This window comes from Alosa pseudoharengus, unplaced genomic scaffold (assembly GCF_046254945.1).
Source record: "Alosa pseudoharengus isolate Yale_2024_CS ecotype anadromous, Long Island Sound unplaced genomic scaffold, YU_APseudo_1.1 YU_APseudo_1.1_scf_20, whole genome shotgun sequence".
NCBI lineage: Eukaryota > Metazoa > Chordata > Actinopteri > Clupeiformes > Clupeidae > Alosa > Alosa pseudoharengus.
In genome coordinates this window covers 36,945,613-36,967,546 of record NW_027468664.1, presented here as the reverse complement: position 1 = coordinate 36,967,546, position 21,934 = coordinate 36,945,613, and the positions used below count along the sequence as shown (strand labels likewise).

At 43.1% G+C, this 21,934-nt stretch overlaps 14 non-coding genes across 14 annotated transcripts; all 14 read right to left on the bottom strand.

The window, feature by feature from the left end:
- Window positions 1-584: 584 nt before the first annotated feature.
- On the bottom strand, window positions 585-725 carry LOC143137030 (U4 spliceosomal RNA). Its single transcript, XR_012989609.1, has one exon. It is a non-coding gene; the product is annotated as a U4 spliceosomal RNA (small nuclear RNA).
- A 583-nt stretch (window positions 726-1,308) lies between these two features.
- Window positions 1,309-1,449, bottom strand: LOC143137029 (U4 spliceosomal RNA). The gene has a single exon (XR_012989608.1). It is a non-coding gene; the product is annotated as a U4 spliceosomal RNA (small nuclear RNA).
- Window positions 1,450-2,029: 580 nt separating this feature from the next.
- On the bottom strand, window positions 2,030-2,144 carry LOC143137237 (U5 spliceosomal RNA). The gene has a single exon (XR_012989806.1). It is a non-coding gene; the product is annotated as a U5 spliceosomal RNA (small nuclear RNA).
- A 762-nt stretch (window positions 2,145-2,906) lies between these two features.
- Window positions 2,907-3,047, bottom strand: LOC143137028 (U4 spliceosomal RNA). The gene has a single exon (XR_012989607.1). It is a non-coding gene; the product is annotated as a U4 spliceosomal RNA (small nuclear RNA).
- Window positions 3,048-3,630: 583 nt separating this feature from the next.
- Window positions 3,631-3,771, bottom strand: LOC143137027 (U4 spliceosomal RNA). Its single transcript, XR_012989606.1, has one exon. It is a non-coding gene; the product is annotated as a U4 spliceosomal RNA (small nuclear RNA).
- Window positions 3,772-4,351: 580 nt separating this feature from the next.
- Window positions 4,352-4,466, bottom strand: LOC143137236 (U5 spliceosomal RNA). The gene has a single exon (XR_012989805.1). It is a non-coding gene; the product is annotated as a U5 spliceosomal RNA (small nuclear RNA).
- A 761-nt stretch (window positions 4,467-5,227) lies between these two features.
- Window positions 5,228-5,368, bottom strand: LOC143137126 (U4 spliceosomal RNA). Its single transcript, XR_012989700.1, has one exon. It is a non-coding gene; the product is annotated as a U4 spliceosomal RNA (small nuclear RNA).
- Window positions 5,369-5,951: 583 nt separating this feature from the next.
- On the bottom strand, window positions 5,952-6,092 carry LOC143137133 (U4 spliceosomal RNA). Its single transcript, XR_012989706.1, has one exon. It is a non-coding gene; the product is annotated as a U4 spliceosomal RNA (small nuclear RNA).
- Window positions 6,093-6,675: 583 nt separating this feature from the next.
- Window positions 6,676-6,816, bottom strand: LOC143137026 (U4 spliceosomal RNA). Its single transcript, XR_012989605.1, has one exon. It is a non-coding gene; the product is annotated as a U4 spliceosomal RNA (small nuclear RNA).
- Window positions 6,817-7,396: 580 nt separating this feature from the next.
- LOC143137235 (U5 spliceosomal RNA) lies at window positions 7,397-7,511 on the bottom strand. The gene has a single exon (XR_012989804.1). It is a non-coding gene; the product is annotated as a U5 spliceosomal RNA (small nuclear RNA).
- A 752-nt stretch (window positions 7,512-8,263) lies between these two features.
- Window positions 8,264-8,404, bottom strand: LOC143137025 (U4 spliceosomal RNA). The gene has a single exon (XR_012989604.1). It is a non-coding gene; the product is annotated as a U4 spliceosomal RNA (small nuclear RNA).
- A 583-nt stretch (window positions 8,405-8,987) lies between these two features.
- On the bottom strand, window positions 8,988-9,128 carry LOC143137135 (U4 spliceosomal RNA). The gene has a single exon (XR_012989708.1). It is a non-coding gene; the product is annotated as a U4 spliceosomal RNA (small nuclear RNA).
- Window positions 9,129-9,684: 556 nt separating this feature from the next.
- On the bottom strand, window positions 9,685-9,799 carry LOC143137233 (U5 spliceosomal RNA). Its single transcript, XR_012989802.1, has one exon. It is a non-coding gene; the product is annotated as a U5 spliceosomal RNA (small nuclear RNA).
- Window positions 9,800-10,561: 762 nt separating this feature from the next.
- LOC143137024 (U4 spliceosomal RNA) lies at window positions 10,562-10,702 on the bottom strand. Its single transcript, XR_012989603.1, has one exon. It is a non-coding gene; the product is annotated as a U4 spliceosomal RNA (small nuclear RNA).
- Window positions 10,703-21,934: the final 11,232 nt, after the last annotated feature.

The following is a 21,934-nucleotide window of genomic DNA, read 5'->3' as shown; positions in this document are numbered from 1 at the left end:
TTTTTTTCCCTTTTTTTTTCTTTTCAAAGGCCAGAAAACCAACAAAGCATGCTGGGAAGCTGTCGTACATCGGCTACTAGACGAGAACCTCTTGGGGGTTTCATTCATTACTATGCTGGGTTTAATGCGGTTCAGAGTCAGACAATGATGTTACAGCAATTACAGCAATTATACAGCAATACTACAGCATATAACAGATCATTTTTTCACCCGACCGTTGCATGCTGGGATGCTGAAATGCAGTCGCACAAGTAGGCGGAGACTGAGTATGATCAGGGAAGTAGGGGCCGAGGTTAAGGTGGGGGTGGGGCGAGTATGACGGGCCACTACACAATACTTGCTTGCTATACTACATCCAGAGTAAAGGGAAAATATTTAGATGCATATCTCCCTTCAGCTGGTACATTGCCAAATAGAACCGAGACGAAATTTGCTGCTCTGACCTGCCCAAAAAGCGCCGGAGAGTTGACGACCAGGTAGGCTATTCCTACCTCACTGTTCGGAAGGTCACCAAAGTCGCACAGCCCACAAAGCGCTGAACCCGACAAGAACACTGATTTACGCTTCTTTCAACAACCAAACAGTCTCCTTGGAGACCACCAAAAATTGCCATTGCCGACTATATTTCAAGTCGTCAAGGCGGGGTATTGGGTAAAGTTTTCAACTAGCAATAATCGCGCCTCGGATAAACCTCATAGGCTACGATACTGCCACTGCGCAGAGATGACTGGAGATGGGAATGTGTTCTGGGACAGGATGTGGGCAACAGTCATCACAAAGCTGGTGAGTTCAACTATCTAAAGAATATCATACATCCTATGCTATGCTAAACCATGTACAAGTACAATCCAATTGCTGTTGTAGAGCAGTGGGCACCACAAGATGACATCAAAATACAGCAATTACTACAGCATATGACAGATCATTTTTTCACCCGACCGTTGCATGCTGGGATGCTGAAATGAAGTCGCACAAGTAGGCGGAGACTGAGTATGATCAGGGGAGTAAGGGCCGAGGTTAAGGTGGGGGTGGGGCGAGTATGACGAGCAACTACACAATACTTGCTTGCTATACTACATCCAGAGTAAAGGGAAAATATTTAGATGCATATCTCCTTTCAGCTGGTACATTGCCAAATACAACAGAGACGAAATTTGCTGCTCTGACCTGCCCAAAAAGCACCGGAGAGTTGGCGACCAGGTAGGCTATTCCTACCTAACTGTTCGGAAGGTCACCAAAGTCGCACAGCCCACAAAGCGCTGAACCCGACAAGAACACTGATTTACGCTTCTTTCAACAACCAAACAGTCTCCTTGGAGACCACCAAAAATTGCCATTGCCGACTATATTTCAAGTCGTCAAGGCGGGGTATTGGGTAAAGTTTTCAACTAGCAATAATCGCGCCTCGGATAAACCTCATAGGCTACGATACTGCCACTGCGCAGAGATGACTGGAGATGGGAATGTGTTCTGGGACCGGGTGTGGGCAACAGTCATCACAATGCTGGTGAGCTCAACTATCTAAAGAATATCATCCATCCTATGCTATGCTAAACCATGTACAAGTACAACCCAAGTGCTGTTGTAGAGCAGTGGGCACCACAAGATCTTTGCTTCCGAAATCGGACGAGATCGGGCGTGCTCAGCGTGGTATGGCCGTAAGCAACTGCACACCGACAACGTTGATCTGATAAACCTCCAACAGCTGGGCATAAGAGCTCCCGGTATGATTTCAGGCTTGAGCCACTTACTCATTCAGAAAAAAGGCTGTATCAGGGAATAAAGACACACACGAGGGGGTTGCTATATTTCAGACGGGCATAGGCTACTTGAAGAGAGAGCTCCAAAAGAGAACGAGGACAAAAGTGATCAGAGTTTCAGAAATCTACCTGTCCTAAGAACGTTCAACCACACGTGAACAACAGGCCGTGCTGCCAACGTGTAAGCTCCTCCCTCTCGTTCGTCGTTATCAGCAGTACACGTCGGCGCATGAACAAACAGAGAGCACTTCTTTTTCACAGATCGAGGGACCCCACCGTATGGTGGGGCATCAAAAAATTCATATCAACTCATAGTGGTCCTTTCCACGGAAATCTTTAGTAAAAGGCGAAAGATTTATACGATATGAAGAGAACCATGAGTGTTCTGCCAGTCTGGAACATGACTTGAGCTAGCCACCGCCAGCGCCACAGGTCACTATCAGAGTTACAGGTAGCATAAACACCACGCACAGACCTTCAACGTATTGCTTTACCTTCATGCAAATGTTGAAGTTATCAGCATACGGCCTACTCATTTTCAGAAGTGGCCCATGAAAAGTATTTTTTTTCCCTTTTTTTTTCTTTTCAAAGGCCAGAAAACCAACAAAGCATGCTGGGAAGCTGTCGTACATCGGCTACTAGACGAGAACCTCTTGGGGGTTTCATTCATTACTATGCTGGGTTTAATGCGGTTCAGAGTCAGACAATGATGTTACAGCAATTACAGCAATTATACAGCAATACTACAGCATATAACAGATCATTTTTTCACCCGACCGTTGCATGCTGGGATGCTGAAATGCAGTCGCACAAGTAGGCGGAGACTGAGTATGATCAGGGAAGTAGGGGCCGAGGTTAAGGTGGGGGTGGGGCGAGTATGACGGGCCACTACACAATACTTGCTTGCTATACTACATCCAGAGTAAAGGGAAAATATTTAGATGCATATCTCCCTTCAGCTGGTACATTGCCAAATAGAACCGAGACGAAATTTGCTGCTCTGACCTGCCCAAAAAGCGCCGGAGAGTTGACGACCAGGTAGGCTATTCCTACCTCACTGTTCGGAAGGTCACCAAAGTCGCACAGCCCACAAAGCGCTGAACCCGACAAGAACACTGATTTACGCTTCTTTCAACAACCAAACAGTCTCCTTGGAGACCACCAAAAATTGCCATTGCCGACTATATTTCAAGTCGTCAAGGCGGGGTATTGGGTAAAGTTTTCAACTAGCAATAATCGCGCCTCGGATAAACCTCATAGGCTACGATACTGCCACTGCGCAGAGATGACTGGAGATGGGAATGTGTTCTGGGACAGGATGTGGGCAACAGTCATCACAAAGCTGGTGAGTTCAACTATCTAAAGAATATCATACATCCTATGCTATGCTAAACCATGTACAAGTACAATCCAATTGCTGTTGTAGAGCAGTGGGCACCACAAGATGACATCAAAATACAGCAATTACTACAGCATATGACAGATCATTTTTTCACCCGACCGTTGCATGCTGGGATGCTGAAATGAAGTCGCACAAGTAGGCGGAGACTGGGTATGATCAGGGGAGTAAGGGCCGAGGTTAAGGTGGGGGTGGGGCGAGTATGACGGGCCACTACACAATACTTGCTTGCTATACTACATCCAGAGTAAAGGGAAAATATTTAGATGCATATCTCCCTTCAGCTGGTACATTGCCAAATAGAACCGAGACGAAATTTGCTGCTCTGACCTGCCCAAAAAGCGCCGGAGAGTTGACGACCAGGTAGGCTATTCCTACCTCACTGTTCGGAAGGTCACCAAAGTCGCACAGCCCACAAAGCGCTGAACCCGACAAGAACACTGATTTACGCTTCTTTCAACAACCAAACAGTCTCCTTGGAGACCACCAAAAATTGCCATTGCCGACTATATTTCAAGTCGTCAAGGCGGGGTATTGGGTAAAGTTTTCAACTAGCAATAATCGCGCCTCGGATAAACCTCATAGGCTACGATACTGCCACTGCGCAGAGATGACTGGAGATGGGAATGTGTTCTGGGACCGGGTGTGGGCAACAGTCATCACAAAGCTGGTGAGCTCAACTATCTAAAGAATATCATCCATCCTATGCTATGCTAAACCATGTACAAGTACAACCCAAGTGCTGTTGTAGAGCAGTGGGCACCACAAGATCTTTGCTTCCGAAATCGGACGAGATCGGGCGTGCTCAGCGTGGTATGGCCGTAAGCAACTGCACACCGACAACGTTGATCTGATAAACCTCCAACAGCTGGGCATAAGAGCTCCCGGTATGATTTCAGGCTTGAGCCACTTACTCATTCAGAAAAAAGGCTGTATCAGGGAATAAAGACACACACGAGGGGGTTGCTATATTTCAGACGGGCATAGGCTACTTGAAGAGAGAGCTCCAAAAGAGAACGAGGACAAAAGTGATCAGAGTTTCAGAAATCTACCTGTCCTAAGAACGTTCGACCACACGTGAACAACAGGCCGTGCTGCCAACGTGTAAGCTCCTCCCTCTCGTTCGTCGTTATCAGCAGTACACGTCGGCGCACGAACAAACAGAGGGCACTTCTTTTTCACAGATCGAGGGACCCCACCGTATGGTGGGGCATCAAAAAATTCATATCAACTCATAGTGGTCCTTTCCACGGAAATCTTTAGTAAAAGGCGAAAGATTTATACGATATGAAGAGAACCATGAGTGTTCTGCCAGTCTGGAACATGACTTGAGCTAGCCACCGCCAGCGCCACAGGTCACTATCAGAGTTACAGGTAGCCTAAACACCACGCACAGACCTTCAACGTATTGCTTTACCTTCATGCAAATGTTGAAGTTATCAGCATACGGCCTACTCATTTTCAGAAGTGGCCCATGAAAAGTATTTTTTTTCCCTTTTTTTTCTTTTCAAAGGCCAGAAAACCAACAAAGCATGCTGGGAAGCTGTCGTACATCGGCTACTAGACGAGAACCTCTTGGGGGTTTCATTCATTACTATGCTGGGTTTAATGCGGTTCAGAGTCAGACAATGATGTTACAGCAATTACAGCAATTATACAGCAATACTACAGCATATAACAGATCATTTTTTCACCCGACCGTTGCATGCTGGGATGCTGAAATGCAGTCGCACAAGTAGGCGGAGACTGAGTATGATCAGGGAAGTAGGGGCCGAGGTTAAGGTGGGGGTGGGGCGAGTATGACGGGCCACTACACAATACTTGCTTGCTATACTACATCCAGAGTAAAGGGAAAATATTTAGATGCATATCTCCCTTCAGCTGGTACATTGCCAAATAGAACCGAGACGAAATTTGCTGCTCTGACCTGCCCAAAAAGCGCCGGAGAGTTGACGACCAGGTAGGCTATTCCTACCTCACTGTTCGGAAGGTCACCAAAGTCGCACAGCCCACAAAGCGCTGAACCCGACAAGAACACTGATTTACGCTTCTTTCAACAACCAAACAGTCTCCTTGGAGACCACCAAAAGTTGCCATTGCCGACTATATTTCAAGTCGTCAAGGCGGGGTATTGGGTAAAGTTTTCAACTAGCAATAATCGCGCCTCGGATAAACCTCATAGGCTACGATACTGCCACTGCGCAGAGATGACTGGAGATGGGAATGTGTTCTGGGACAGGATGTGGGCAACAGTCATCACAAAGCTGGTGAGTTCAACTATCTAAAGAATATCATACATCCTATGCTATGCTAAACCATGTACAAGTACAATCCAATTGCTGTTGTAGAGCAGTGGGCACCACAAGATGACATCAAAATACAGCAATTACTACAGCATATGACAGATCATTTTTTCACCCGACCGTTGCATGCTGGGATGCTGAAATGAAGTCGCACAAGTAGGCGGAGACTGAGTATGATCAGGGGAGTAAGGGCCGAGGTTAAGGTGGGGGTGGGGCGAGTATGACGAGCAACTACACAATACTTGCTTGCTATACTACATCCAGAGTAAAGGGAAAATATTTAGATGCATATCTCCTTTCAGCTGGTACATTGCCAAATACAACAGAGACAAAATTTGCTGCTCTGACCTGCCCAAAAAGCACCGGAGAGTTGACGACCAGGTAGGCTATTACTACCTAACTGTTCGGAAGGTCACCCAAGTCACAGAGCCCACAAAGCGCTGAACCCGACAAGAACACTGATTTACGCTTCTTTTAACAGCCAAACAGTCTCCTTGGAGACCACCAGAAATTGCCATTGCCGACTATATTTCAAGTCGTCAAGGCGGGGTATTGGGTAAAGTTTTCAACTAGCAATAATCGCGCCTCGGATAAACCTCATAGGCTACGATACTGCCACTACGCAGAGATGACTGGAGATGGGAATGTGTTCTGGGACCGGGTGTGGGCAACAGTCATCACAAAGCTGGTGAGCTCAACTATCTAAAGAATATCATCCATCCTATGCTATGCTAAACCATGTACAAGTACAATCCAATTGCTGTTGTAGAGCAGTGGGCACCACAAGATGACATCAAAATACAGCAATTACTACAGCATATGACAGATCATTTTTTCACCCGACCGTTGCATGCTGGGATGCTGAAATGCAGTCGCACAAGTAGGCGGAGACTGGGTATGATCAGGGGAGTAAGGGCCGAGGTTAAGGTGGGGGTGGGGCGAGTATGACGGGCCACTACACAATACTTGCTTGCTATACTACATCCAGAGTAAAGGGAAAATATTTAGATGCATATCTCCCTTCAGCTGGTACATTGCCAAATAGAACCGAGACGAAATTTGCTGCTCTGACCTGCCCAAAAAGCGCCGGAGAGTTGACGACCAGGTAGGCTATTCCTACCTCACTGTTCGGAAGGTCACCAAAGTCGCACAGCCCACAAAGCGCTGAACCCGACAAGAACACTGATTTACGCTTCTTTCAACAACCAAACAGTCTCCTTGGAGACCACCAAAAATTGCCATTGCCGACTATATTTCAAGTCGTCAAGGCGGGGTATTGGGTAAAGTTTTCAACTAGCAATAATCGCGCCTCGGATAAACCTCATAGGCTACGATACTGCCACTGCGCAGAGATGACTGGAGATGGGAATGTGTTCTGGGACCGGGTGTGGGCAACAGTCATCACAAAGCTGGTGAGCTCAACTATCTAAAGAATATCATCCATCCTATGCTATGCTAAACCATGTACAAGTACAACCCAAGTGCTGTTGTAGAGCAGTGGGCACCACAAGATCTTTGCTTCCGAAATCGGACGAGATCGGGCGTGCTCAGCGTGGTATGGCCGTAAGCAACTGCACACCGACAACGTTGATCTGATAAACCTCCAACAGCTGGGCATAAGAGCTCCCGGTATGATTTCAGGCTTGAGCCACTTACTCATTCAGAAAAAAGGCTGTATCAGGGAATAAAGACACACACGAGGGGGTTGCTATATTTCAGACGGGCATAGGCTACTTGAAGAGAGAGCTCCAAAAGAGAACGAGGACAAAAGTGATCAGAGTTTCAGAAATCTACCTGTCCTAAGAACGTTCGACCACACGTGAACAACAGGCCGTGCTGCCAACGTGTAAGCTCCTCCCTCTCGTTCGTCGTTATCAGCAGTACACGTCGGCGCACGAACAAACAGAGGGCACTTCTTTTTCACAGATCGAGGGACCCCACCGTATGGTGGGGCATCAAAAAATTCATATCAACTCATAGTGGTCCTTTCCACGGAAATCTTTAGTAAAAGGCGAAAGATTTATACGATATGAAGAGAACCATGAGTGTTCTGCCAGTCTGGAACATGACTTGAGCTAGCCACCGCCAGCGCCACAGGTCACTATCAGAGTTACAGGTAGCCTAAACACCACGCACAGACCTTCAACGTATTGCTTTACCTTCATGCAAATGTTGAAGTTATCAGCATACGGCCTACTCATTTTCAGAAGTGGCCCATGAAAAGTATTTTTTTTCCCTTTTTTTTCTTTTCAAAGGCCAGAAAACCAACAAAGCATGCTGGGAAGCTGTCGTACATCGGCTACTAGACGAGAACCTCTTGGGGGTTTCATTCATTACTATGCTGGGTTTAATGCGGTTCAGAGTCAGACAATGATGTTACAGCAATTATACAGCAATACTACAGCATGTGACAGATCATTTTTTCACCCGACCGTTGCATGCTGGGATGCTGAAATGCAGTCGCACAAGTAGGCGGAGACTGAGTATGATCAGGGGAGTAAGGGCCGAGGTTAAGGTGGGGGTGGGGCGAGTATGACGGGCCACTACACAATACTTGCTTGCTATACTACATCCAGAGTAAAGGGAAAATATTTAGATGCAAATTTCCCTTCAGCTGGTACATTGCCAAATAGAACCGAGACGAAATTTGCTGCTCTGACCTGCCCAAAAAGCGCCGGAGAGTTGACGACCAGGTAGGCTATTCCTACCTCACTGTTCGGAAGGTCACCAAAGTCGCACAGCCCACAAAGTGCTGAACCCGACAAGAACACTGATTTACGCTTCTTTCAACAACCAAACAGTCTCCTTGGAGACCACCAAAAATTGCCATTGCCGACTATATTTCAAGTCGTCAAGGCGGGGTATTGGGTAAAGTTTTCAACTAGCAATAATCGCGCCTCGGATAAACCTCATAGGCTACGATACTGCCACTGCGCAGAGATGACTGGAGATGGGAATGTGTTCTGGGACCGGGTGTGGGCAACAGTCATCACAAAGCTGGTGAGTTCAACTATCTAAAGAATATCATCCATCCTATGCTATGCTAAACCATGTACAAGTACAATCCAATTGCTGTTGTAGAGCAGTGGGCACCACAAGATGACATCAAAATACAGCAATTACTACAGCATGTGACAGATCATTTTTTCACCCGACCGTTGCATGCTGGGATGCTGAAATGCAGTCGCACAAGTAGGCGGAGACTGAGTATGATCAGGGAAGTAGGGGCCGAGGTTAAGGTGGGGGTGGGGCGAGTATGACGGGCCACTACACAATACTTGCTTGCTATACTACATCCAGAGTAAAGGGAAAATATTTAGATGCAAATTTCCCTTCAGCTGGTACATTGCCAAATAGAACCGAGACGAAATTTGCTGCTCTGACCTGCCCAAAAAGCGCCGGAGAGTTGACGACCAGGTAGGCTATTCCTACCTCACTGTTCGGAAGGTCACCAAAGTCGCACAGCCCACAAAGCGCTGAACCCGACAAGAACACTGATTTACGCTTCTTTCAACAACCAAACAGTCTCCTTGGAGACCACCAAAAATTGCCATTGCCGACTATATTTCAAGTCGTCAAGGCGGGGTATTGGGTAAAGTTTTCAACTAGCAATAATTGCGCCTCGGATAAACCTCATAGGCTACGATACTGCCACTGCGCAGAGATGACTGGAGATGGGAATGTGTTCTGGGACCGGGTGTGGGCAACAGTCATCACAAAGCTGGTGAGCTCAACTATCTAAAGAATATCATCCATCCTATGCTATGCTAAACCATGTACAAGTACAATCCAATTGCAATCCAATCTTTGCTTCCGAAATCGGACGAGATCGGGCGTGCTCAGCGTGGTATGGCCGTAAGCAACTGCACACCGACAACGTTGATCTGATAAACCTCCAACAGCTGGGCATAAGAGCTCCCGGTATGATTTCAGGCTTGAGCCACTTACTCATTCAGAAAAAAGGCTGTATCAGGGAATAAAGACACACACGAGGGGGTTGCTATATTTCAGACGGGCATAGGCTACTTGAAGAGAGAGCTCCAAAAGAGAACGAGGACAAAAGTGATCAGAGTTTCAGAAATCTACCTGTCCTAAGAACATTCGACCACACGTGAACAACAGGCCGTGCTGCCAACGTGTAAGCTCCTCCCTCTCGTTCGTCGTTATCAGCAGTACACATCGGCGCACGAACAGAGGGCACTTCTTTTTCACAGATCGAGGGACCCCACCGTAAGGTGGGGCATCAAAAAATTCATATCAACTCATAGTGGTCCTTTCCACGGAAATCTTTAGTAAAAGGCGAAAGATTTATACGATATGAAGAGAACCATGAGTGTTCTGCCAGTCTGGAACATGACTTGAGCTAGCCACCGCCAGCGCCACAGGTCACTATCAGAGTTACAGGTAGCATAAACACCACGCACAGACCTTCAACGTATTGCTTTACCTTCATGCAAATGTTGAAGTTATCAGCATACGGCCTACTCATTTTCAGAAGTGGCCCATGAAAAGTATTTTTTTTCCCTTTTTTTTTCTTTTCAAAGGCCAGAAAACCAACAAAGCATGCTGGGAAGCTGTCGTACATCGGCTACTAGACGAGAACCTCTTGGGGGTTTCATTCATTACTATGCTGGGTTTAATGCGGTTCAGAGTCAGACAATGATGTTACAGCAATTACAGCAATTATACAGCAATACTACAGCATATAACAGATCATTTTTTCACCCGACCGTTGCATGCTGGGATGCTGAAATGCAGTCGCACAAGTAGGCGGAGACTGAGTATGATCAGGGAAGTAGGGGCCGAGGTTAAGGTGGGGGTGGGGCGAGTATGACGGGCCACTACACAATACTTGCTTGCTCTACTACATCCAGAGTAAAGGGAAAATATTTAGATGCATATCTCCCTTCAGCTGGTACATTGCCAAATAGAACCGAGACGAAATTTGCTGCTCTGACCTGCCCAAAAAGCGCCAGAGAGTTGACGACTAGGTAGGCTATTCCTACCTCACTGTTCGGAAGGTCACCAAAGTCACACAGCCCACAATGCGCTGAACCCGACAAGAACACTGATTTACGCTTCTTTCAACAACCAAACAGTCTCCTTGGAGACCACCAAAAATTGCCATTGCCGACTATATTTCAAGTCGTCAAGGCGGGGTATTGGGTAAAGTTTTCAACTAGCAATAATCGCGCCTCGGATAAACCTCATAGGCTACGATACTGCCACTGCGCAGAGATGACTGGAGATGGGAATGTGTTCTGGGACAGGATGTGGGCAACAGTCATCACAAAGCTGGTGAGTTCAACTATCTAAAGAATATCATACATCCTATGCTATGCTAAACCATGTACAAGTACAATCCAATTGCTGTTGTAGAGCAGTGGGCATCACAAGATCTTTACATCCAGAGTAAAGGGAAAATATTTAGATGCATATCTCCCTTGATGGGAGGGAGATATGCATCTAATCTAATCCCATGTTTCTAATAGATTCTCCCCCTTAGCTAGAGAAACCGAGAAACCTGCTACTCTGGTCATTGGCGCTTCTACTATACGAAACGTGATGCTAGCGACTCCATCGGCCATAGTAAAATCGATATCTGGGGCCAACGACATCGAATCAAATTTGAAAGTGCTGGCTAAAGCTAATCGTAAATACTCGAAAATAGTTATCCACACTGGCACTAATGACGTCCGATTGCATCAATCGGAGATCACCATACAAAACGTTATCTCCGTGTGCAGGTTCGCGCAACAGATGTCTGACTCTGTAACTTTCTCTGGACCCATACCCATTAAAAGAGGTGATGAAATGCTCAGCAGAATTTCGGACCTCAACCGATGGCTGTCAAAGTGGTGTGCCAATAACAATGTGGGCTTCATAGATAACTTTAGCTCCTTCTGGGGGAAACCTGGACTGTTGAAAAGAGACGGTATCCATCCCACATGGGAGGGTACTGCCCTCCTTTCAAGGAACATAGACCGTCACTTAACCGAGGCTAGTTCCTGACGAACCAGAGATCCAGGAAGCAGAGATAAGGTCTTACACAGATCTCTGCCGTCCTAACAGTCACCCAGGTATACAGGGCACACAAGGCCAAATAGAGAGGGTGTCTGTACCAAGACTGTCAACTCTTACTCGACCCACTAGGGGAATTATTCGTAGCAATCTTATTACGATAAAAACTTCTTCGGTGAAGCAAATTCCTCCAAAAACGCAACTTACACTTGCTTTACTTAATATTCGATCACTGTCAAGTAAAACTGCCTTGGTTAATGAAATTATTACTGACAATCATATAGATGTTATGTGTCTTACTGAAACCTGGCTTAAACCAGATGAATACCTTCCATTAAATGAGTCTACACCTCCCTCCCATTTGAATTATCATGTACCACGCCACACTGGCAGGGGAGGTGGAGTAGCTACAATCTATCTATCTAGTCTTCTCACATCTCCCAAGCTCACACACAAGTTTAAATCTTTTGAAGTTCTAGTCCTCAATTTTTTACCGCCAGACTGGAAAACTGATCAGCCTGTAACCGTGGTCACATTGTACAGACCCCCTGGCCCCTACACTGATTTCTTAGAGGAATTTTCTGATTTCCTTTCTACTTTAACTATCCAAACAGAAAAAATACTTATATTGGGTGATTTTAATATTCATATGGATAATGTGCACGATTGTCTCACAATTGCATTTCAATCCCTAATTGACCATGTCGGGTTCTGCCAAAATTTTAATTCGCCCACGCACCGACATAACCATACTATTGATCTAGTCTTATCATACGGCATAAACATAGAGCAGTTAACAATCTTGCCACAACACTCGACCTTAACTGACCACCATCTAATTACTTTTACAATGACATTACAACATGCAGTACCCAATTTAGCTGAATACTACAGCCGCGGCTTATCTGAAAAAACTAATGCAGACTTTCTAGAAAAAATTTCGCTTACGCTTGCCCCATTCCGGACTCATGTGGTAGGCCTATCAGAAGGCCCATTCCTTAATCCAGCCGAGGTCGACTTGTTAACTGATAATGTGATGAACTCATTACGCTCAACCCTTGATTCAGTAGCACCACTCAAAAAGAGAATGAGAAAACAAGTAAGGCGTGCTCCATGGTATACCACACAGACAAAAACACTCAAACAAACAGCGCGTAAACTTGAACAAAAATGGCGTACCACTAAATTGGAAGTTTTTCGCCAAGCATGGAAAGATAGCCTTATCACCTACAAAAAAGCACTCAACGAAGCCAAGTCAACTTACTACTCCTCGCTGATCGAAGAAAACAAAAACAATACAAAATTTCTCTTTACCACAATCTCCCGCCTGACGAAGAGCCACACCGAAGTAACCGAATCTATCCCTATTTGCCTAAACAGTAATGAATTCATGAACTTTTTCAATGACAAAATTGAAACAATTAGAGATAAGATTAATATCCAGTCAGTCTCACCAAATATTTATACTCCATTGCTGAACGGTAGCGAAAACATAATTGAATCACAGATGAGACGAACAACGTTGAATTCATTTACACCTATTGACATATTAGACCTCACTTCCACAATCTCTTCATCAAAATCTACAAGTAGTCTACTAGATCCTATTCCTACTCATCTTCTGAAGACTGCTCTTCCTTTCTTGAATAATGCTTTGCTCCAGATTATAAATAACTCACTGCTATCAGGCCATGTACCACAGTCGTTTAAGTTATCTGTCATTAAGACATCCCTCAAAAAGCCTACCCTTGACCCTAACAACCTGGCCAACTATAGGCCTATATCTAATCTCCCTTTTTTGTCAAAAATACTAGAAAAAATAGTGTCGAAACAAATTGGTACCTTCTTGCATATGAATAAAATCCAAGAATTATATCAGTCTGGTTTCAGAGCTCACCACAGTACTGAATCAGCCTTAGTTAAAGTTTTTAATGACCTCCTCATCGCTGCCGATAATGGACATATATCAATATTGGTCCTCCTGGACCTCAGTGCTGCCTTTGACACCATAGACCACAACATACTACTCCACAGGCTTGAACATTCGATAGGCAATAAAGACTCAGCACTCGCTTGGTTTAGATCATACCTTTCCAACCGCAGACAATTTGTACAGGTTCACAATGAACCATCTACCCAGACTATGGTAAAATATGGGGTGCCTCAAGGCTCAGTACTAGGGCCCCTGTTATTTTCTCTCTATATGCTTCCTCTAGGCTCAGAAATTAGGAAACATGGCATTAAATTTCATTCTTATGCAGACGATACACAACTATACCTTTCCATAAAACCTGACGAATTGACTCCGTTAGCCAAACTTGACACATGTATACGAGACATAAAGACATGGATGACAAACAATTTCCTGCTTTTGAACTCCGATAAAACAGAAGTCATGGTTTTAGGTCCTAAAAAGATGAGGGATATCCTATCCTCATCACAGGCTACATTTACTGATCTCCGACTATCCTCATCCACATGTGTTAAAAATCTAGGAGTTACAATTGACCAAGACCTATCACTAAGTAATCACATAAAACAGATTACCAAAGTTTCATTCTATCATTTAAGGAACATTTCAAAGATAAGGAAGTCTTTATCCCTACCAGACGCTGAGAAATTAATCCATGCTTTTGTCACCTCAAGGATTGATTATTGCAATGCTCTATACGCTGGCTGCAATAACACCTGTCTAAAGAGCTTACAGCTTATACAAAATGCAGCTGCTCGCACACTCACTAGAACTAAAAAATATGAACATATTTCCCCTATCCTGGCATCTCTACACTGGCTGCCTGTTAGAAGTCGCATTGACTTCAAAATATTACTTCTAACATACAAAGCCATTAATGGCCAGGCACCAGAATATATTAAAGATCTCCTAGTCCCATATAACCCACCCAGACCGCTACGATCACAGAATACTGGCCTTCTTGTAATTCCAAGAATCTCAAAAACTACAGTAGGAGGCAGAGCTTTCAGCTATCGCGCACCCCTCCTCTGGAATAATCTTCTTACCTCAATTCGACTAGCAGACACCCTCGCTATTTTTAAGTCTAGACTTAAAACATACCTCTTTACTGCCTCCCATAGTTAGGTATGGTGCGTGGAAATTCACCCACCTCAGGGTTTTTTGGAATGGACCACCCTGCTGAGTCCTCGTGTGACTGGCACCCCAGTCGCGCGTGCGATGGTGGTCACTGACCATACCTGCGCTGGTGTCGACTACCCCTCACCATGCCTTAGTTATGCTGCTATAGCATAGTGCTGTCATGGACTTTTCATGTGTCACGCCGTACAACCCCCCCCCCCCTCTCCTCTCCCCCCTTCTCTCTCTCTCTCTCTCAACTCTCCCTCTCTTGCCTATTCCCACCATGATATACTGTAACAATATATAGTACTACTGATTACTTATTGACATTAACCATTTTGATTTTCAGTAATACTAACCCACTATACATCTCTCTTTCTTCCCCCTTACTGTACCTCACTTGTGAGGTATATCATCACCAGTCATCAACCATCCGTGTGTTGGCCCTCCTCTCACCCATCTCACCTGAAGTCCCATCCTCGACTGCCCTATTACTGCCCCCTATCTGGACTCCTGGCCCGTACAGCCTAGCGACCCACCACCAGCCTATGACAACTCTGCCCGGATTACTGGCCCATCCGCCATCCCACCACATGCCCCTCGAAAACTCCCTTCCCCTGGACAATCCCAACGCTGGACTATTGAACTTTCTGTCACTAAATCAGGAATAATGAATTACCATAACGGATACGTAATCATCCCACCTCTTGTAACTTTCAGCTCAAGTGCTTAACACCATGTCTTATTCTCTACACCCGACTATCATATGCATTTGTCATGTATACAGACCTTACTGTCATGTACTGACCCTAGGCAGATGGGTCAGGCCCTTGAGTCGTGGATCTGCTCGAGGTTTCTTCCTATATCTCCAATTCTAGGGAGTTTTTCCTCGCCCCTGTTACCCATGGGCCTCTCTCTTGCTTTCCTTTTCTTCCTTTCTTTCCTTCTTTCTCTGATTGCCTACATTCTGTAAAGCGCCATGATACATGTGTTATGTTTTGGCACTCTATAAGCACAATAAATTGAAATTGAAATTGATGGTAATTTTGATACCATAGATTAGAGACCTAGTCAGACCAATAGTATGAAAAATCAGGAACAGAGTTTATTTACAATGATGCGCATCAAGGGAGATACAGCATGACTTCACCTAAATATCCATCAGCTGCTCTAACTAGACAAGGAAATAGTTAGGGTTTACAGTTTTTTACAATTGTTTACACACATTTTCAAAACTCTGTGTCTATTTTTCAAAACTCCACACACAAAACCCTAGCCTGGCGAGCCAGACCCACATTATAATGTAGGGTCTGGGCACTCACCGTTCGCAGTGCTCAGTCCGAGGGTCGGGATAATCATCAGTTGTCTTTCAAATTCCCTCTGCAATAGGACGCAATAGGATATTTCTTTTCAAGTAGCAGGGAATTCAAGCCAAACCGTTGCAACTCTGCCATCAATCATTATGTTAAGCCCAACAAACGACTCTATACACGATTTCAATGCCAGATTTAGTTTCGATTTCTAGAGCTCACAAGTCAACGGAGAGTTGCTAGACTAGCCCCGGCAGCAAATGTAATTTGCTGCCGCTAGGGGCGCGTCTAGATTTCTAGGCTAACAAAACCCACAATTGCGCACACAAAATGCAAAATGCCTCAAATCTCCAGCAAAATGACACAAAACATTCAAAATGTCAAAAACACATCTTTAAAGCAAACATTCGCCTCACATTACAAACACTTTTGTCAATATGACATTTTGGATACATCATGTACACACTGTTGCTCAAAACCTAAAGCTCTTCTGTCTTAGGCTTTCTATATGTATTTCCATACAAGAGTGAAAGTTACGGTATCAACAAAGAGAAGTTGAAATACACAGTAAAAATGCAAGCAATATTGAAACCAAAAATAGTGATTTTTCCCAAATAATTTGCTGTTGCGAATACAGTATTTTACAGCAAACAAGAAAAAAAACAAAGAAGAATACAGTGACCACCAGATGTACATGGAGTTTTGAAAACACAGTTTTTTTTTTTTTGGTTTGTTTTTTTCCAAAGACAAGTGTGTGTGTGTGTGGGGGGGGGGGGGGGGGTCAAATAAAAATAGAATAAAAAGAAAATTTTTACATAAAGTCAACTTTTTGTAGAACATTACTGTAAGCTAAAGTCCGATTACTGTAATTTTCAAAGTATCTGCATTGGTTCTGAATATTTCAACCGGAAATCCTCTAGGAGCAGATTGAAAGGGTCCATACTTATAGAGAGTATATCTATTCATAGAACTATACTAAGACAATGATTGGATGGTGTTCAGTAAAGTAAAGAGTGTTTACACATGTGAAGAGAAAGAGTGAAGCACTGGTGATTTAGTGTGGCATTTTGATGGGTTGTGTTTGAAGAACGAAATCAAGTTACTTCCTGTTAGATTTTTGTGTAGAAAATTGTGTGTGATGTTTTGCAAAATGTGTTTTAGTCAATTGAAAACTGAGTCAAACACTGAGAATTAATGTATGGTTTTGCAGATTTGGTGTCGGGTTATGATGTTTGGAGGACATGTTTAGAAAATTGTGTGACAAGCAAAGATTTAGTGTGTAAGCAGTTGAAAAAAACTGTAAGTATCCCTCCAGACTGACGGGAGATGGCGTTGGTCATCCCATCTCCATGGACTACACTGAATCAGACCCAGATTAGTGGCAACCTGGCATTCCGGAGCAGATAGCTACTGACGCAGCCATGCAGAACAGTGAAACACTGCAAAGTCATAATATTCCCGCTTATCTCTAAATACAGTCACAAACAGATATACACAGGGACAGTACAGATATCATACAGTCATTACATAGAATCCTACTTTTAGTATCAAAGTGACCCACTACTGAGAAATGCAGAACATTAAACCACATATTGGAATATTGGACATAATGTTCTATCCACTTTCTCTCAGTCCCCCTTTTTCAGCCTTTATGGCTGGAACATTTCATCAAATATTGCCACTATATAAAATATAAATGATTATATAATTGTTTCATTAAAGTTAGTCAGATCAAAATAAGCAGGTACATGACTCAATACATGATTTAACTGATTTCTTCATAAGTCATGAAAAATAGCTACACATGATTGGTGTACAATAACAACCACAGTAAATCAAAAAGCAAACCATCATGACAATCAGAACAAGAGCTAGTAAATCAAAAATAATATATTTGGTCCATCCCCCTAAACTATCCAGAAACTCGTCTATATCATTTCTATATCAGGTTGGGTTAATCCCATTGGTGTACCACCTTTTCAGATAAACAACCGATTTAGAGGCATCAGGACATAAATCACATATATATAAAAATAATAAGTTCTGAATCCAATACTCTCAGGTCCCCCTTTAAAAGACTTGAAGCTTTTGACACCAAACAATAGCACAAATCTGATTGAATCAGAATAAGCCTACTAATTACATTTTTTTCTGAATGCTTAAACACAACCGTGATTCTTATAGCACAATTTCTAAAACTATTAATTCATATAGCAAAACCACTCACTGAGTTCGCAAAACCAAAATCACAAACCCTGCTTTGCACTCAGTTTGCAATTTTGTAACACACACTTTGCACAACTGGAGGCACAATCCACTGCACAGCACTCTTTTTGCGGAACTGTAAACACAACTCACTGCTTTACATTCAATTTCCAAATGATCAACACACTCCTAGCAAATCTATACACATTATTTACACTATTTTGCCAACTCTCTGGCACACTTTCTCACGTGAAAACTGTTTTAGATAATTAGTTCACTTTGCAATCAGCCTAAGCACTATAAATAAGCCACAGGTAATGTACAATGGGTACAATGGAGAGTGCAGGAAGAGTGAGAAGAGTAAGAATTAGAGGAGGCCGAAGAATAGGACGTGGAGGTGAAGAAGTAGGAGGAAGAAGAGGAGGAAGAGGATGCAGAGGTGAAGAAGTGAGAGGGAGAGGGTGACAAGGACAAGAAGGTGAAGTTAGAGGAAGAGGACAAGGAGGAGCAAGAGGAGGACGAGGAGGGGGAAGAGGAAGGGTAAGAAGAGAAAGAAATAGCCCTTTTACAGGCAAAAAATCAGTCTACATGTGGGGTTATTGTCATGTCAGGCCTGGATACGGCATTACAGAATATATTTTCTCTGGTGCCTTGGACTAGGACATTGCATGTGATGTAGACAAAATTTTGAGAGAGACGACACAATGTAGACTGATTTTTTTGTCTCAGTGAAATTGCTATTTTGTGTTTTGACTTGGTGCACAGAGAAAGCAAAAGCCAGATGTGTTTTTTATTCATACCATCAGTGTGTAGTTGGCACATTGTGTGCTTATTATTGTGATGGCTTGTGTTTACTGTTAGATACGAAAACACCATTTTTACGAAGGTGTGAAGAGTTAAGCAAGGTGTGTTGGATTTTGCAAGAGAACTAGAATGTTTTGCTGATTGGGTGAAAGGTTTTCCTATTTGTGTGTAGAGTTTTGCAAAAAAAAGCTATAGTTACAAAAAAATGTGCTTAAGCAATCAGAAAAAAATGTAACTGAGAGTAATGCAGCAATTGTCTCTTTACCATGTGTATAATACTTAGGCAAAGCTGAATATAAAACCAAAACATATAAGAAATGTCTCTCAGCAATTCTCAAATAGAACCCAATAAAGGAAATGACTCAAATTAAACAACATGATTACATGTTTAAAAGTGGCCCTGATTGTCTTGATTTCTCACAGGGTGTGAAGAAAAAAATATTACATACCACAGAGTACCAGTGATAAAACAATAACCAAACAGTTCTAGGGGAAAATGACAAAAGAAAAAAAAGAAAAAAAGAGTAGTCTGTAAGGCTCCCCCTTTTAACCACTGATTGCACCTGAAACAAAACACAGAAATATACACATCTGGGCCCAAGGCCCCAGTATAGTGCTTCCTAAGTTTCAGCTAACATCATTAAAACGATTTCAATTGCAATACTGCTCTATGGTCAGTCACCAAATTAGTAATTAGCAATGAAATATAAATTCATATGATCATGGATACTCTTTTTTGATATCAAAAATTGTTTATCATACAGCAAAGCTATAAATAACTCTTTTTTTCCCCGACATTGTTTAAAGCAGGCCTAAAGGCGTGTTTTAAAGAATTTGGTTAGCACTTTATTCTGAACATATTCTGAACGTCTGAAACAAATGAAAGTTGTATTTTATTTTATTGCATTGCTGTATCAAAAATAATTGTAAACAATATAGTCTAGTATATATGCCATCATACCACATTATCATCTTGACACTGGTTTGCATAGCTGTAAAAACAGTTGTAAAAACATTTTCCATGTCAGTGATTAGAAAAAAATAATAATACCAATATAACAACTGCGGGTGTGTTGTTACTGTAATAAACATATGAACCTATTAGTTCAATATTAGTTCAGAATAGTGAAGTGAACATCAACAACCTCTTATGCTCCATGAAAGAAAAAGCTATCTTTAATCATAACTTGATACACAGAGCTAGCTGTCTATGTTATCAGACTACTCTTACTGTAATCAGATTCCCCCTTATGATATGATTCCCTTAGCTAAAATGTTGTGGCATTGGCGTATAACACTGTGTCCTATTAAGAGCTAAGTGCGTCATAGCATCAACAATTTGATAAATTCACTGCTGTTGGTAAGATTACAACTTTGCTAAACTGGCCGCCAAGTATGAATTTAACTGATATGCTTCAACTCTTGTCAGTGTTGTCACTGCCAGAAGCACGAGATTGTGGAGCAATGCTTACAGTTTTTTCTGATTGCTTAAGCACATTTTTTGCATGGCTTTTTTTGCAAAACTCTACACACAAATAGGAAAACCTTTCACCCAATCAGCAAAACATTCTAGTTCTCTTGCAAAAGCCAACACACCTTGCTTAACTCTTCACACCTTCGTAAAAATGGTGTTTTCGTATCAAACAGTAAACACAAGCCATCACAATAATAAGCACACAATGTGCCAACTACACACTGATGGTATGAATAAAAAACACATCTGGCTTTTGCTTTCTCTGTGCACAAGGTAGACTATGTCAGTTTGAGGTCATACTTTTGTCATAGTTGTATAAACATACAGGGATCCAAACTTTAAGTATTGATGTTTATTTACACACATCAAAACAAACACAAGTGTGTTTTTCCAAGTCAAATCACAAAATAGCAATTTCACTGAGACAAAAAAAAATCAGTCTACATCATGTCGTCTCTCTCCAAATTTCATCTACATCACATGCAATGTCCTAGTCCAAGGCACCAGGGAAAAAATATTCTGGAATGCCGTATCCAGGCCTGACATGACAATAACCCCACATTTAGACTGATTTTTTTGCCTGTAAAAGGGCTATTTCTTTCTCTTCTTACCCTTCCTCTTCCCCTCCTCGTCCTCTTCTTGCTCCTCCTTGTCCTCTTCCTCTAACTTCACCTCCTTGTCCTTGTCATCCTCTCCCTCTCACTTCTTCACCTCTACATCCTCTTCCTCCTCTTTCACATGTTCACACAGTTTTCACATGAGAAAGTGTGCCAGAGAGTTGGCAAAATAGTGTAAATAATAGCCATACACGTGTACAGATTTGCTAGGAGTGTGTTGATAATTTGGAAATTGAGTGTAAAGCAGTGAGTTGTGTTTACAGTTCCGCAAAAAGAGTGCTGTGCAGTGGATTGTGCCTCCAGTTGTGCAAAGTGTGTGTTACAAAATTGCAAACTGAGTGCAAAGCAGTGTTTGTGCTTTTGGTTTTGCGAACTCAGTGAGTGGTTTTGCTATAAGAATTAATAGTTTTAGAAATTGTGCTATAAGAATAACAGTTGTGTTTAAGCATTCAGAAAAAAATGTAATACATATGTCCAAGCTATAAGTTCTGCCACTTGTGCCCCTCTCCAGAACCTTCTCTGCCCTCAGAAACTGTCTGTCTTCCACTGTCGCCCATTCAGCCAGTCGCTCACCATACTGTATGGTGGCCTCACTCAAAGCAGGATTTGGCAGGGCTCACGGCCTACACACCTAGCCAATCAACAGTCAAAACACATCTGTGTCTACCTTGAAGCAGGTACATAGCGTCCGCATGGCTTCCAGTGTTTGCGGCCTACACGTGGAACAGGATAACTTGGGTCAGGTTCTATTAGCATGGGGAGCAGGAAGCTTGGAGAAACAATTAGCCTGTATTTAAGCAAAATGGTCATACTTTCTATGGGGCCTTCAAATGGAAAATCTAAACCAAAACTGGAATATGTAATCTGATATAATTCACATACCCATCGCCTCGCATATGTGCTCCTGTGACTTGTAGTGGATTGGGGAGAGCAAGAATGGCCTTGATGCT